This window comes from Ranitomeya variabilis, chromosome 3, assembly GCF_051348905.1.
Source record: "Ranitomeya variabilis isolate aRanVar5 chromosome 3, aRanVar5.hap1, whole genome shotgun sequence".
In the NCBI taxonomy this organism is placed as follows: Eukaryota; Metazoa; Chordata; class Amphibia; order Anura; family Dendrobatidae; genus Ranitomeya; species Ranitomeya variabilis.
Genome location: NC_135234.1, coordinates 196,829,128 through 196,842,880, shown reverse-complemented (window position 1 = coordinate 196,842,880; position 13,753 = coordinate 196,829,128).

Here is a 13,753-nt window from a genome sequence, read left to right as displayed (position 1 = left end):
CCTCATCTAAGGCCCTGCAAGCGCGCATTCTTAGGTACAACGGCTCCCGGTTACGGCGGTAAAGTCCAGGAGCCGCCGGAGAGGTGAGTATATCCCTATTTTTTATTTTAATTCTTTATTTTACACATTGATATTAATCCCGATACCGATTCCCGATACCACAAAAGTATCGGATCTCGGTATCGGAATTCCGATACCCGCAAGTATCGGCCGATACCCGATACTTGCGGTATCGGAATGCTCAACACTACTCGTTAGGAGTACTCAGAACTTCAGGTTGAGTGGTAGAGTCAGATTGGGTCTGAGTTCAATGGAGCAGCTATCTCTGGAGCTTCAGATCTACATTCTTCCCTTGGGCTGGTGGGCAGTGAAGTATCCATCTCAGGGAATGAGTTAAGGGATTCTTCCTCATCACCATCGGGAACCGTGGGAGTGAGCATTTCAGGGACACTTGGCATTTTCTCTTCTCCTTCGGGATTTTGTGACAGGAAAGGTCGCAACATACTTCGGTGGACTCCAAATATGAAGAAAATGAAGAGCACTCACTGTCCTTAAAAAGTTCAAGCCTTTATTGTGACATACAAGTCTTCAGCAGGGGAGCAGGGGAGAATGTGAACACTGAATGGACGACGGCCATTTCGCGCTACCGCGCTTCCCCATGAATAGGACCCGTGGAAGTGCAGTAACGTCATCTGTTCAGTGTTCACATTCTCCCCTGCTCCCCTGCTGAAGACTTGTATGTCACAATAATGGCTTGAACTTTTGAGGATTGTGAGTGCTCTTCATTTTCTTCGTATTTGGACTCTGCATTCTGCCCCCTGAAACGAGCATCTGGTCCTTTTTGGGCGATTATTAGTAGTGTGCTGTTCATTGTGTGTGATTCAACGGTCTGAACATTGCAGTGGTGCGGATAACTTTTCTATTTTATTCATCTTGGCACATCACATATCAATCTGTTAACTGACATGGAAAAGACCTCTGTATCGATGCAAGTTGATGAGCAGAGGGGTGCGAACAGCGGAAATGAGCACACAGCTTACATGCTTTCTGTAGCAGCACGCCCAGGCCAGGATAGTAGTTGAGAAAATGCTGTACCACCAGTTTGAGGAAGTGAGCCATGCAAGCCATGTGTGTGAGTTTGCCTCACCGTAGGACCACCACCAGGTTCCCACAGTTATCGAACATAGCCTTCCCTGGATGCAGGGTCAGCGGAGACAGCCATTGATTGAACTCAGACTGGAGAGCTGTCCAAAACTCTTCAGCTGTATGACTGTGATCTCCAAGGCTTATCAATTTTAAGACTGCCTGATTGCAGTGAGCCATGTCTTCGCAGTATGGCGGTGGTGGAACTCGTGTCTCATTAAGGCAGAGGTTGAGGGTGCAGGTGGAGGACGTAGAGGAGATAGAGGAGGCAGAAGCAGTGGAAAAGAAATGCTAAAAAAAATGTGGCCATCGGTGCAGATTTCTTCCTCTTGACTCTGCAAATCTTTTGAGTACACTTCTGATGAACATGAAATAGAATGTGTGAACAGCTCTTCAGACTCACCCATCTGTGGTTTCGTACAGTCAGTTAAATGGTTAGATAGTTGGGACGTGGCTGGGAAGTAAGGGGTTATTTTGGTGCCACCTCTGTGGACTGTACTGGGTGTGCTGTTGAGGTGGAGGAAGAGGAGAGGCCACTTGAAGCTGCACTTGTCATCCATTCGAGTACATACTCTTTCTGGGCATCATCGATAAGGTGTACCGCTTTGCATCTGCGAAAGAAAGGTAGTGGTGTAGCCTGTCCAGTAACATAAGTTGTCAGTTGCCTTTGCATAGGACGTAATGTTGCTTCACTAATGCTTTCACAAACATTACCATCTACCCCACACACACCTTTAACACCAAGCCTAAATCCTTTCCACTACGGCCTCGATTTTTCCCAGTCATGTTGCATAGATAGTGTGGTAGGAGCACAGTATAACAACAAAAAAATAGATTTTTACCTCTGTACCACCTCTGCAAACAGCTGAATTTCAGCTACAGTAAAATCAAAGTGGAAATATGGCGTGCTATACTGTGTTAGTCACAGAAAAAAAGAATTGGTTGAGTGTAGATGAGGCCTGACAAAGAAGTTATGCTACAAACAATTTTAAAGTCAGGTCCCCTACTGTATGATGTTAATAACAGAAGATTTTTTTGTGGCCTATGGATCAGGCCTCAACCAAATGACAAAGTGTGATCCGGCGGGTTGTCTAACTTTTTGCATCTGAAAATATTTTTTTTTTTTATGTGCCTTAGGTCTGCAGACAGTTTTGTATCACCACAGCACTTAATAACAAGGTGGGATACAGCAGGCTGTTTAATATTTTTTCACTAGCTACATGTGAATTAGAATGCTATACTCGTGCATGGATCACAATAGAAGCAGTGCACAAAACGTGCCCTGCTGGCTTTGTCAGTGAACCTCAGTAATGGCCCCAAAAAAAAAAAATTCCAGAAGGTAAATTTTACAGCCAAACTGGACACTAGCTAGCTACACTATCTGACTGATATACAACTGCCTAACTAACTAGCTAAAATCTTGCTATTAACAGTGGTAGCATCAGGAGCAGCCTCTCTGCGTCACAGAATCAAAATGGCAATAAAACAAGATATCCGCTATTTATATGGAGAAGGACATGTGATTACAGCAGTTAATGACACTAGCTGTAGTGACATTGTGGGTGTTTCCTGCTCCCTGATTGGCTAGCCACAATGTGCACACAAATTTAGGAAAAAAAAAAAGACTGATGTGCTGGGCTTTCAAGAATGCCGCACCTCTGAGCTCTGCAAACACCCTCCCCTCATCAAACACAACCCAAACACTCATGATACACCACCATTATCAAGGCTAAAGTGCTGAAAACATTTTTGCGGCAACGCAAATATTTTCCCGCACTTTTACCGAATGTTAACGATTTTTAAAATTTTGCTCAGGATTTTTGCTCAAAAATCCGAATGTGCCATATCTGTGCCAAATGTATGTTTGGAAATTGTTTTCTGAACAAATTTGCTCATCACTAATAAGTACTGTCATGTCCTCAGGTCCGTCTTCGCATACTTATCTGTCTTTCTACACCCGACACGTCCCGACATGGTCCCTCGCCGCTGTCCACCCGACTTCTCGGGCTCACGGCACTTTGGCGGTTCGCGCATGCGCTGTTGCGCTTCTTCCACCGCTAGATATCCTGGGAGGTCATGACCTGATGGCTCCGCCCCATCATGGCGGCGCCCACTGGGTATTTCAGCCCAGCGTCTACTGCGGTAAGACGCCTGTGTATCGTTGTTGCGGTGCCTGCATTCTTGTTGGTGTCCTCTTTCTTCCCCAGGTCTTGTGTCTCTGTTTGTTCTTCTGGCTCTGCCCAATCCTCCGCTCCCGTGTCTCTGCCTGTTTGGGTCTTTCATTTCCCTGTTTGTCCTGTCCCCTACCATGCTTGTCCGTTCTGTCTGTGCCCTGTCAGCTTGTCAGCTCAGTATCTTCTGCAGTCCTTCGCTCTAGTATTACTTGGATCTTTAGTTTCTCCTAGCCTGATCCCTTAACAGTACAATCTTAAATAATTGATTTTTCCCTCTCTTGCAGCTCTCAGCCATTGTCTGTCCCAGACCTTCCTGGTTTCGTCTTCCTTCCTTACCCTTTTGAGACCCATATTCTCTTTTCCTCAATTTACCCTAGTCGTCCCTTTGGCTCCGGCAGTTGTTGTTACATCCCATACAGCTCCTATCTAGTGTTGAGCGATACCGTCCGATACTTGAAAGTATCGGTATCGGAAAGTATCGGCCGATACCGGCAAAGTATCAGATCTAATCCGATACCGATACCCGATACCAATACAAGTCAATGGGACACCAAGTATCGGACGGTATACTGTATGGTTCCCAGGGTCTGAAGGAGAAGAAACTCTCCTTCAGGCCCTGGGATCCATATCAATGTGTAAAAGAAAGAATCACAAAGCAGTGACGTCACCTAAGGTCTTTCAAGAGCTTGAAATACCTTAGAAGACGTCCGCAGCTTCTGATTGGTCGCGTAGCGGTCGCCTTATTTTGCCTTAAACCTGCAGGAAGCCCTTAAATCACTTACACTGGCTGAACCCATTTTTAACACAGGAGCCGATAAACTGCTAAGAGATCAATTTATTGAGGGACTCTACACCCCTTCTCACCGGGGGCATGTGAGCATGCTTGTTTTTAAGAACCCTGAATTGACTTTTGTCCAATTAAAGGAGAGGGCTATACGTCTCCAGCTGGCAGAGGCACCTCGGGATCAGGATCTCACACAACCCATGGCAGATGCACTTCAGCAACGGGGAATGCCAGTGACATCAGCTACGTCCGGTGCCAGTGCTGTCCCTGGGGCCCATTACTAATGAGGCTCTTCAGCAAAAGCTTGACTCTTTAACTGATGTTGTTGCTGCAATGGCTAAAACCATGCAGGAGATGAGAGAACCCAAGATGGAGTTGGCAAACCGTAGAGAGGATGTTCCATGGATGAGGTCCCGGAGATACCCGACATGGAGAGGACGACCCCGTGACCGCTACCAACCGGATGGACAGCCCATTTGCCGCCGTTGCCAGCAGCCAGGCCACTTTGCACGAAATTGTGATTTAAACGGGAATCCCCTGGGAATGCGGGCCGCTTCGCAGGAATGAATTTTCAAGGCCCAACACCCTGGCACGACAGGTACATCGGAGGACGACCCATCATCCCTATCATGCTGGACGGAATTCCCCTCAACGCTTTGCTGGATACAGGTTCCCAGATTTCATCTATACCATATATCCTTTATAAGAGGTACTGGGCTGAGGTAGATATTGATAAAGGACCCTCTGATGTTGAACTAGATATATGGGCCAGTAATGGTAAGTTGGTACCGAAACTAGGATTCAGGGAGATGACCATAAAGATTGGTAAAGCAGAATTGAAGAAACAGGGTATAATTGTCGTTGATGTTGACCGACAGAACTGTGAACCAACTGTATTGATAGGAATGAATGTGTTAGAGAACTGCTTTTCCGAAGTTATTTCTGTCTTACAACAAATTGCTAAAACTGCCCGATCCTGCCAGCAGAGAGTTCTCCAGAGGGAAATAAAAGTATTAATGTTAAGGCAACAGATAGAAGTTGCATGTGGAGAAATCGGCAGTGTGAGGGTGAGTGATCCAACGTCTATTGTAATCCCACCAAAAACAGAAATGCTGGTATGGTGTAGAGCGGCCATTGGTACTAAAGGACGAGACTATCAAGCCTTAATAGTTCCAGCGTACACCGACAGCAGGCCCACTATACTCACGGCACGAGGGGTGGTCGAGGTACACCGGGGACGGGTGCCGGTACGACTTTTGAACTGTGGAGAGGAAGAGGTCACTTTGCCAAGGTACGCTACAGTGGCAAAGTTATATACTGTTGACAACAATGCCATCACAACCGTTGAGCCCTTAGAATCGACCTGTCAGGTGGAAAATAACGGCTCAGATGGAAAATTGGAGGATTGGTGCCAACAGCTAGACGTAGGTGTAGATTCAACACCTACCCATCAAAGACAAGGGGTGTATAGATTAGTTACGGAATATGAACAGGTCTTCAGTAAACACCCATTGGACTTCGGATGGATAGAAGGGGTGGAACATACAATCCCCACCGGTGACCATCCCCCGATAAAAGAAAGATATAGACCCATACCGCCCGCTCACTATCAATGCACGAAGGACATGCTGAGAGAGATGAAACAGGCCGGGGTAATAAGAGATAGTTGTAGCCCTTGGGCGGCCCCTCTGGTGATTGTCAAAAAAAAGGACGGAACCATGAGAATGTGCGTAGACTACCGGTGGATTAATAACATCACCCATAAAGACACCTATCCCTTGCCTAGGATAGAAGAGTCCTTGACTGCTTTGAAATCTGCTAATTATTTTTCCACCTTAGACTTAACAAGCGGGTATTGGCAAGTCCCTGTGGCTGAGAGAGATAAAGAAAAAACGGCATTCACCACACCAATGGGTCTAAGCGAATTTAATCGCATGCCGTTCGGACTCTGCAACGCATCCGGTACTTTCCAGCGACTGATGGAATGTTGCCTCGGACACAAGAACTTCGAGACCATCCTCCTGTACCTAGATGATGTGATCGTCTACTCAAAGACTTACGAACAGCACTTAACAGACCTGGCAGAGGTGTTCGAAGCCTTATCCAAGTATGGTATGAAAATCAAACCATCCAAATGTCACCTTCTCAAGCCAAAGGTACAATACTTAGGGCACATCGTGAGTTCGGAGGGAGTAGCACCGGATCCCGAGAAAATAACTGCCATAAGGGATTGGCCAAGACCTACCAACGCAAAAGAAGTGAGGCAATTCTTGGGATTAGTGGGTTACTATTGTAGATTTATAAAAGGATTTACCAAATTGGCAGCGCCCTTGCAAGATGCTTTGATAGGGCAGACGAAGAAACCTTCAAACCGAAACCCTCCTTTTCAGTGGAAGGACGAAAGAGAAGACTCCTTTGAACAATTAAAGAAGGCACTAACCGGAGAAAAAGTTCTGGCATACCCGAATTACCATCAACCTTTCATCCTCTACACCGATGCCAGTAATGTGGGATTGGGAGCGGTGCTGTCACAAAAGCAAGAAGGTCGGGAGAAAGTCATCGCCTTTGCAAGTAGCAAACTCCGGCCTACTGAAAGAAATTCTGAAAATTATAGCTCCTTCAAATTGGAGCTACTGGCAGTAGTTTGGGCTGTGACTGAACGTTTCAAACACTATTTGACCGGTGCAGAATTTATTGTCTATACTGACAACAATCCATTGACCCACCTAGACACGGCTAAATTAGGTGCGTTAGAACAGCGATGGATAGCCCGGTTATCTAATTACAACTTCGTGATCAAGTATCAGCAGGTCGCAAGAATGGAAATGCCGATGCCCTATCCCGGATGCCACACTTGAGAGATGTAGAAGAAGAAATGGGGGAGCTTGAAGAAATTGAACTACCAGCCTTTCATCAGCCCAAGGTAAAACATCGTCAGTCAAATACCTATCAGAAACAACAAGAAGTGAATTTTAATCCGTTAGCACACCATAGATGGGCTGACACCAAAGATAGCAATCCGGCTGTGAAGCTAGTGAAGGAACTATTGACTGAGCAAAGTGCATATCCCGATGAGGATGCCCCAGAAGAGACGCATCAACTCTGGAAAGAGAGAGGCAAAATGTTCCTGTATCAAGGGAAACTCTGTAGAAGATACACCAATCTGAAAACACATGAATTGGTTTGGCAGATTATCGTGCCTAAACAAGATGTGAGGATGGTCCTCGAGGCTTACCACAATGGTGCTGGTCACTTTGGTTGGAAAAAGCTAGAAGTACTTCTGAGAGAAAGATTTTATTGGGTCAGGATGAGAAAATCAATCGAACAGTGGTGTAGAAACTGTGGCCCGTGCAACCTCAGAAGGAACGATCAAAAGAGCCAAAGAGCACCACTGCAGCCCATAATCACCAAACAACCACTTGAACTGGTAGCCATGGACCACGTGAAGTTGACACCGGTTACGTCTATGCCTTGACCATCGTGGATCATTATTCGCGCTTCTTGGTAGTAGTACCTGTAAAAGATCTGACTGCAAAAACAGCAGCCAAAGCGTTCCAAACGTACTTTTGTAGACCCCATGGATATCCGGAACAGGTTCTCACTGACCAGGGTACAGCCTTTGAATCAGAGATCTTCAGAGAATTCTGTAATATGTATGGTTGCAAAAAGATCCGGACGACGGCCTATCATCCGCAAACAAACGGCTTATGTGAGAAGATGAACCATATTGTGATAGACCTACTAAAGACTTTACCTGAAACGGAAAGGAATCAATGGCCAGAGAAATTGCCTGACTTGGTGGATCTGTATAATCATGTCCCGGTGAGCTCTACCAACTGCACCCCAGCTTATCTTATGCGTGCAAGACCCGGCCAATTGCCAATCGATCTAGAAATGGGAATTCTGAAACCAGACGCAGAAGTTCAAGACTCCAATTGGGATGTCGTACGGCAAAAGCAGTATCGCCAAGTGCAAGAGAGTGTGGAAAGAAGCCTCCAGCAAACCAGAGAAAGACAAGAGCGAACTTTCAACCAGAATGCTCTAGCAACTCCATTAAGACCGGGTGACCAAGTACTCAAGAGGAATCGTCGAACCAATAAACTGGATAATCAATGGGAAGCCGTACCCTACACAGTTTTACCAACAAGAATGGATAATCCTAAATGTGTCTCATTAGCAAAAACGGAGGTTTAACATCTGTACTAGTTTCAAGAGACAATCTTAAATTATGTCCGGAAATGTTGAAAGAGCCAGAAGTTGTCCAGCCAGAATCAGAAGTTATTCAACCTATACAGGTTCAACCAGTAAAGGAAAAAGAGGAGGAAATGTATCACACCTGTATAGGAGACTTTCCCAAAACCCTACTAACATACCATGGTGCAGTAGTGGTTCCCATGGTGGCCTTTTATCCAACACCGAATCCAATATTAGAAGTCCCAAGACAGGAAGAGGTTGACCCCGTACTACAAGAGGTTCCAGGTCAGGAAGAACAGATTCCTGATCAGAGTGATCCCATTCACGGTGGACTTGCCAACCTCTTAGTGGTGGAATTATCTTTAGCAGAGAGGGCAGATACTATATCCGCAGTAGACAGAAGTACACCACATAAAGAGACACCGCTATTACGTAGATCCCAGCGTAGTACCCAGGGTTAATTACCGGCCAGGTATGCGGATTACCAACTATAAGACTATAGTCATTGTTATCGTTCTGTAACGTTTAAGCCCAGTACCTACAGAGACTTACCTGTATGAACTTTTTGCATATTCTTGAACTTTTTATCAGCCCGGAAACACTAAATCAAAGCTCCGGAAAGACTGCTTTGTGAACTTTGCTTCCTAGTACCTTCAAGGATAGAACTGTATTAATGGACGCTATTTGAAGTGACTTTTTACAGAATTCCATTTTTTTTTGTTTCTTTGAGTGGTTTTTGTAACTTTTCATTTTTAAGACTCTGTACATATCAATTGTTATTTCAAAATGTTATCATCCCACAGTCCCGGAGTACTGTTCTTAACTAAGGGGGAATGTGGCGCCCCTAGGGGTATTTGCCACAAAAATAGTTATTGACACCAAATACAAATATTAAAATAGCAAGACTGCACTACCATCTCCGGCCAGAAGGGGGAGCTCCAGAGACTCCCCTTGATCTATTCTGGTCTGAGAAAAGGATTGGCAGTTGGGTTGAGGAGTTGAAAGTGAGAGGTCATATAACTGAACTCCTAACAGCCCTCTGATGGATTACAGGCCCGTGATACCCATAGTAGGAAAAGAGGAATAGAGAAAAAGGACATTGTGAGAACCGGGTAGCAATAACCTCTACCCAGAATAGGCGCAGAGACGGATACCGGATCCGAAACTATATTCATTATATATAATACAGCAACCGGAAGGAAGTGAAGTGATATCAGCTTCACCAGGGTAAGACACAGCAACAGACACAGAGTTCAGCGGTACTCCCAGAGGGGGTAAGCCGACAAAAAAAGGACTCGGGTTGTCCATCGAACCAGAGCACAGAAGAGACAGATTGGGTCGGCAGCCAGTTCACAAACAGCAGCAGGGCCATACAGAAACTGCGCATAATAAGAGGTGGAAATCCTGACAGGGTCAAAGTAATTCAGAGTTCTTAAAGAGACTCCGGTGACAGTATTGGTTGCAAATCCCTTTTTGTTGAAGTAAACTGGTTAAACGTTTCAGCGCCTCAGTCTTTCATTTGGACAATAGCCATCGATCCAGGATCGGGGTCATCACAGCTGAGAGGACCTGCTGCTGATCAAGTAAGTGTCTGTTCCTTCATGATATCCCCTTACATTGTGCATCGCCTGAGGCCCCAGCACCGGGTCAAGCCACTAGTGACATCCCCCTCAAGAGACGGACCTCTTTGATCTGGTGCTGGGTACCTCGGTCTCCCGGGCGTCACAATATATATATATATATATATATATATATATATATATATATATATATATTTATTTATATATATATATATATATATATATATATATATATATATATATAATCAATATTTTTCAACAATCTGTCCAGAAAAACCCTATCAAGAAGAAACATGTATGATGTCACTGTAAAGTAAAGAATAACCCTTCAGATCATAAATGGCAGTCAAGTGGCATCCATGGACTGTCATATATTTTGCAAGATGGCCACTGGACAAGTCCTTGAGGGCATATATGTGTCATCGCGGCTATTAGCAGCGGTGTTGTGAGCTTGGAAGTATGCTCCAGCATGTATAGTGCTGAGACAGTTGTTTGGGCCACTCCAGGGCCGGGTTTTACGAGCAGTCATAAGAGATGGTGGGAATGACAGCTCACATATCCCAACCCCAGGGGCGTGGCTTGGCTAACAAAATAGAGGTCCATTGCCTCGTTCAGTGTCTGTGGCTGGAGGTCTGGAGACCTCCATGTGTGTGTTGCTTAAGACACTGACCTGAGCGGGCGTACCCACAGTGCAATATGGACTGTTTGTTTTCAAGTTGTGCCAGAAAAGGCTGTTCATTTGGTTTTTCTATCCAGAGAGGTTTATGCAGTTTAATAAACTTAGAGCAAAAGTTAAATATATCCCAAGGCACTTCACTTAATCTAAAATCTTTGCTGCACATAGAAGGACAATATCACCCCTTTTGTCCAATTTCTGACTTAAATATACAGTTATATGAAAAAGATTAGGCACCCCTATTAATCTTAAGCTTAATGTTTTATAAAAATTGTTTTTTTTGCAACAGCTATTTCAGTTTCATATATCTAACAACTGTTGGACACAGTAATGTTTCTGCCTTGAAATGAGGTTTATTGTACTAACAGAAAATGTGCAATCTGCATTCAAACAAAATTTGACAGGTGCATACGTATGGGCACCCTTATCATTTTCTTGTTTTAAATACTCCTACCTACATTTTACTGACTTACTTAAGCACTTTTTTTGGTTTTGTAACCTCATTGAGCTTTGAACTTCATAGCCAGGTGTATGCAATCATGAGAAAAGCTACTTAAAGTGGCCACTTGCAAGTTGTTCTCCTGTTTGAATCTCCTCTGAAGAGTGGCATCATGGGCTCCTCAAAACAACTGTCAAATGATCTGAAAACAAAGATTATTCAACATAGTTGTTCAGGGGAAGGGTACAAAAAGCTGTCCCAGAGATTTAACCTGTCAATTTCCACTGTGAGGAACATAGTAAGGAAATGGAAGAACACAGGTACAGTTCTTGTTAAGGCCAGAAGTGGCAGGCCAAGAAAAACATCAGAAAGACAGAGAAGAAGAATGGTGAGATCAATCAAGGACAACCCTCAGACCACCTCCAGAGAGATGCAGCATCAACTTGCTGCAGATGGTGTTACTGTGCATCGGTCAACTATACAACAAACTTTGCACAAGGAGAAGCTGTGTGGGAGAGTGATGCGAAAGAAGCCGTTTCTGCAAGCACGCCACAAACAGAGTCTGCTGAGGTATGCAAAAGCACATTTGGAGAAGTCAATTTCTTTTTGGAAGAAGGTCCTGTGGACTGATGAAACCAAGATTGAGTTGTTTGGTCATACAAAAAGGCGTTATGCATGGCGGCAAAAAAACACAGCATTCCAAGAAAAACACTTGCTACCCACAGTAAAATTTGGTGGAGGTTCCGTCATGCTTTGGGGCTGTGTGGATAATACCGGCACCGGGAATCTTGTTAAAGTTGAGGGACGCATGGATTCCTCTCAGTATCAGCAGATTCTTGACAATAATGTCCATGATTCAGTGACAAAGTTGAAGTTACGTAGGGGATGGATCTTTCAGCAAGACAATGATCCAAAACATCGCTCCAAATCTACTCAGGCATTCATGCAGAGGAACAATTACACTGTTCTGGAATGGCCATCCCAGTCCTCAGACCTGAATATCATTGAACATTTGTGGGATCATTTGAAGAGGGCTGTCCATGCTAGGCAACCATCAAACTTAACTGAACTGGAATTGTTTTGTAAAGAGGAATGGTCAAAAATACCTTCATCCAGGATCCAGGAACTCGTTAAAAGCTACAGGAAATGACTAGAGGCTGTTATTTTTGCAAAAGGAAGACCTACTAAATATTAATGTCACTTTTCTGGTGAGGTGCCCATACTTATGCACCTGTCAAATTTTGTTTGAATGCAGATTGCACATTTTCTGTTAGTACAATAAACCTCATTTCAAGGCAGAAACATTACTGTGTCCAACAGTTATTAGATATATGAAACTGAAATAGCTATTGCAAAAAAAACAATTTTTATAAAACATTAAGCTTAAGATTAATAGGGGTGTCCAAACTTTTTTATATAACTGTATAAAGGATTTATATTTACATAAACGCCAGATGATAGAAAGGCTTTCTAAAAAGATTATCTTAAAAATAGCGCAGCGCATAGAATACTGCCCAGATTGTGCATTAAGTTGCCTGTATACCAGGATGAAAGTGGAAGGTGGTGCCGTATGAAGAAGGTCCTTGCAGTATGCCCTTGTTTATATGTGGCTGATGGATGTAATATAGCGCTTAAGCCATGCCGTTTCACCAAGAGAGAGTTCAATCCTTACTGATAGGGCGCCGTCCTGGCCGGTGATAGCCGCCCTCTGTTAGTAGCGTGTGGGTGTTGCCGGTCAAGATCCGGCAAACAGCCAGCAAGGTGCAGAAAGCTGCAGAACCTTGCGTGATGTCACAATCACGCGAAGCCTCACGAGACTGGCAATGCATCAACCGCAACAACACGCAACATGTTGCGTTCGACGCAGTTCAGCGCAGCGTCAAAACGATGCATGTGGAGGCATCCACATACATCCGCATGGCCTGCGTACCCAATGTTAAAGATAGGGTACGCAGGACGCATGCAGATATAGGCGGAGCTGAAGGAAGGGGCACGGCAGTGGGCGGGGCTTACCTGAGTAAGATGGCTGCCATCCGTAGCCCTGCCGAACGCTAGAGTCAAACCAGCCTTAGGCAGTCATACACTACAGGATAGTGGAATGTCCCCAATCTGAATAATATACTGTATATAAAAAAGCATACTTACTTCCTCTTCTCTGAGCGCTGTGCTCCCCAATCAATCTCTTGACATCCTTTATATCACATGAGCGATGCATCCTATTAGTGATGTGCTGATGTGCTGAAGCTTTCACAGCTCTGTTAGATGCCTGATTGGTAGTCAAGTATGCTTTATTTTATTCAGCATGTTGACAAACAAAAAAGGATGCTGAGTAGTGGTCAACCATTAAAGAGAGCCTGGTACCATGTGAAAAGTGGCCAATTTTTGCTCATTTTATTCTCGCTGCTTGCCTGAGTATTCAATTTTTTTTGTAGATGCATCATATGGTTCCCAAAATATGGGCCACTTTGCTTAGTGCTCTTTTTGTGGTCTTTACCAAAGAGACATGGCTCACAGTACTCTTTGGGGGCATGTCTTTAGGCTGCTGTGTAGTAATACCCTGTGAGCCATGCCCCCTGGTAAAGTCCATAACAATTTTCACTAAATAAAATGGCCCATATCTCTGGAACCAAAATTACTCAGTAGAGCATCGGGAATAAAATAAAGATCAAAAACTGTTCACTTTTGTCCTGGTGGCAAGTCCTCTTTAAAGCTTACCTATACATGAGTTCCATACACAAACAAAAAATCAATTTTTTTGTGCTC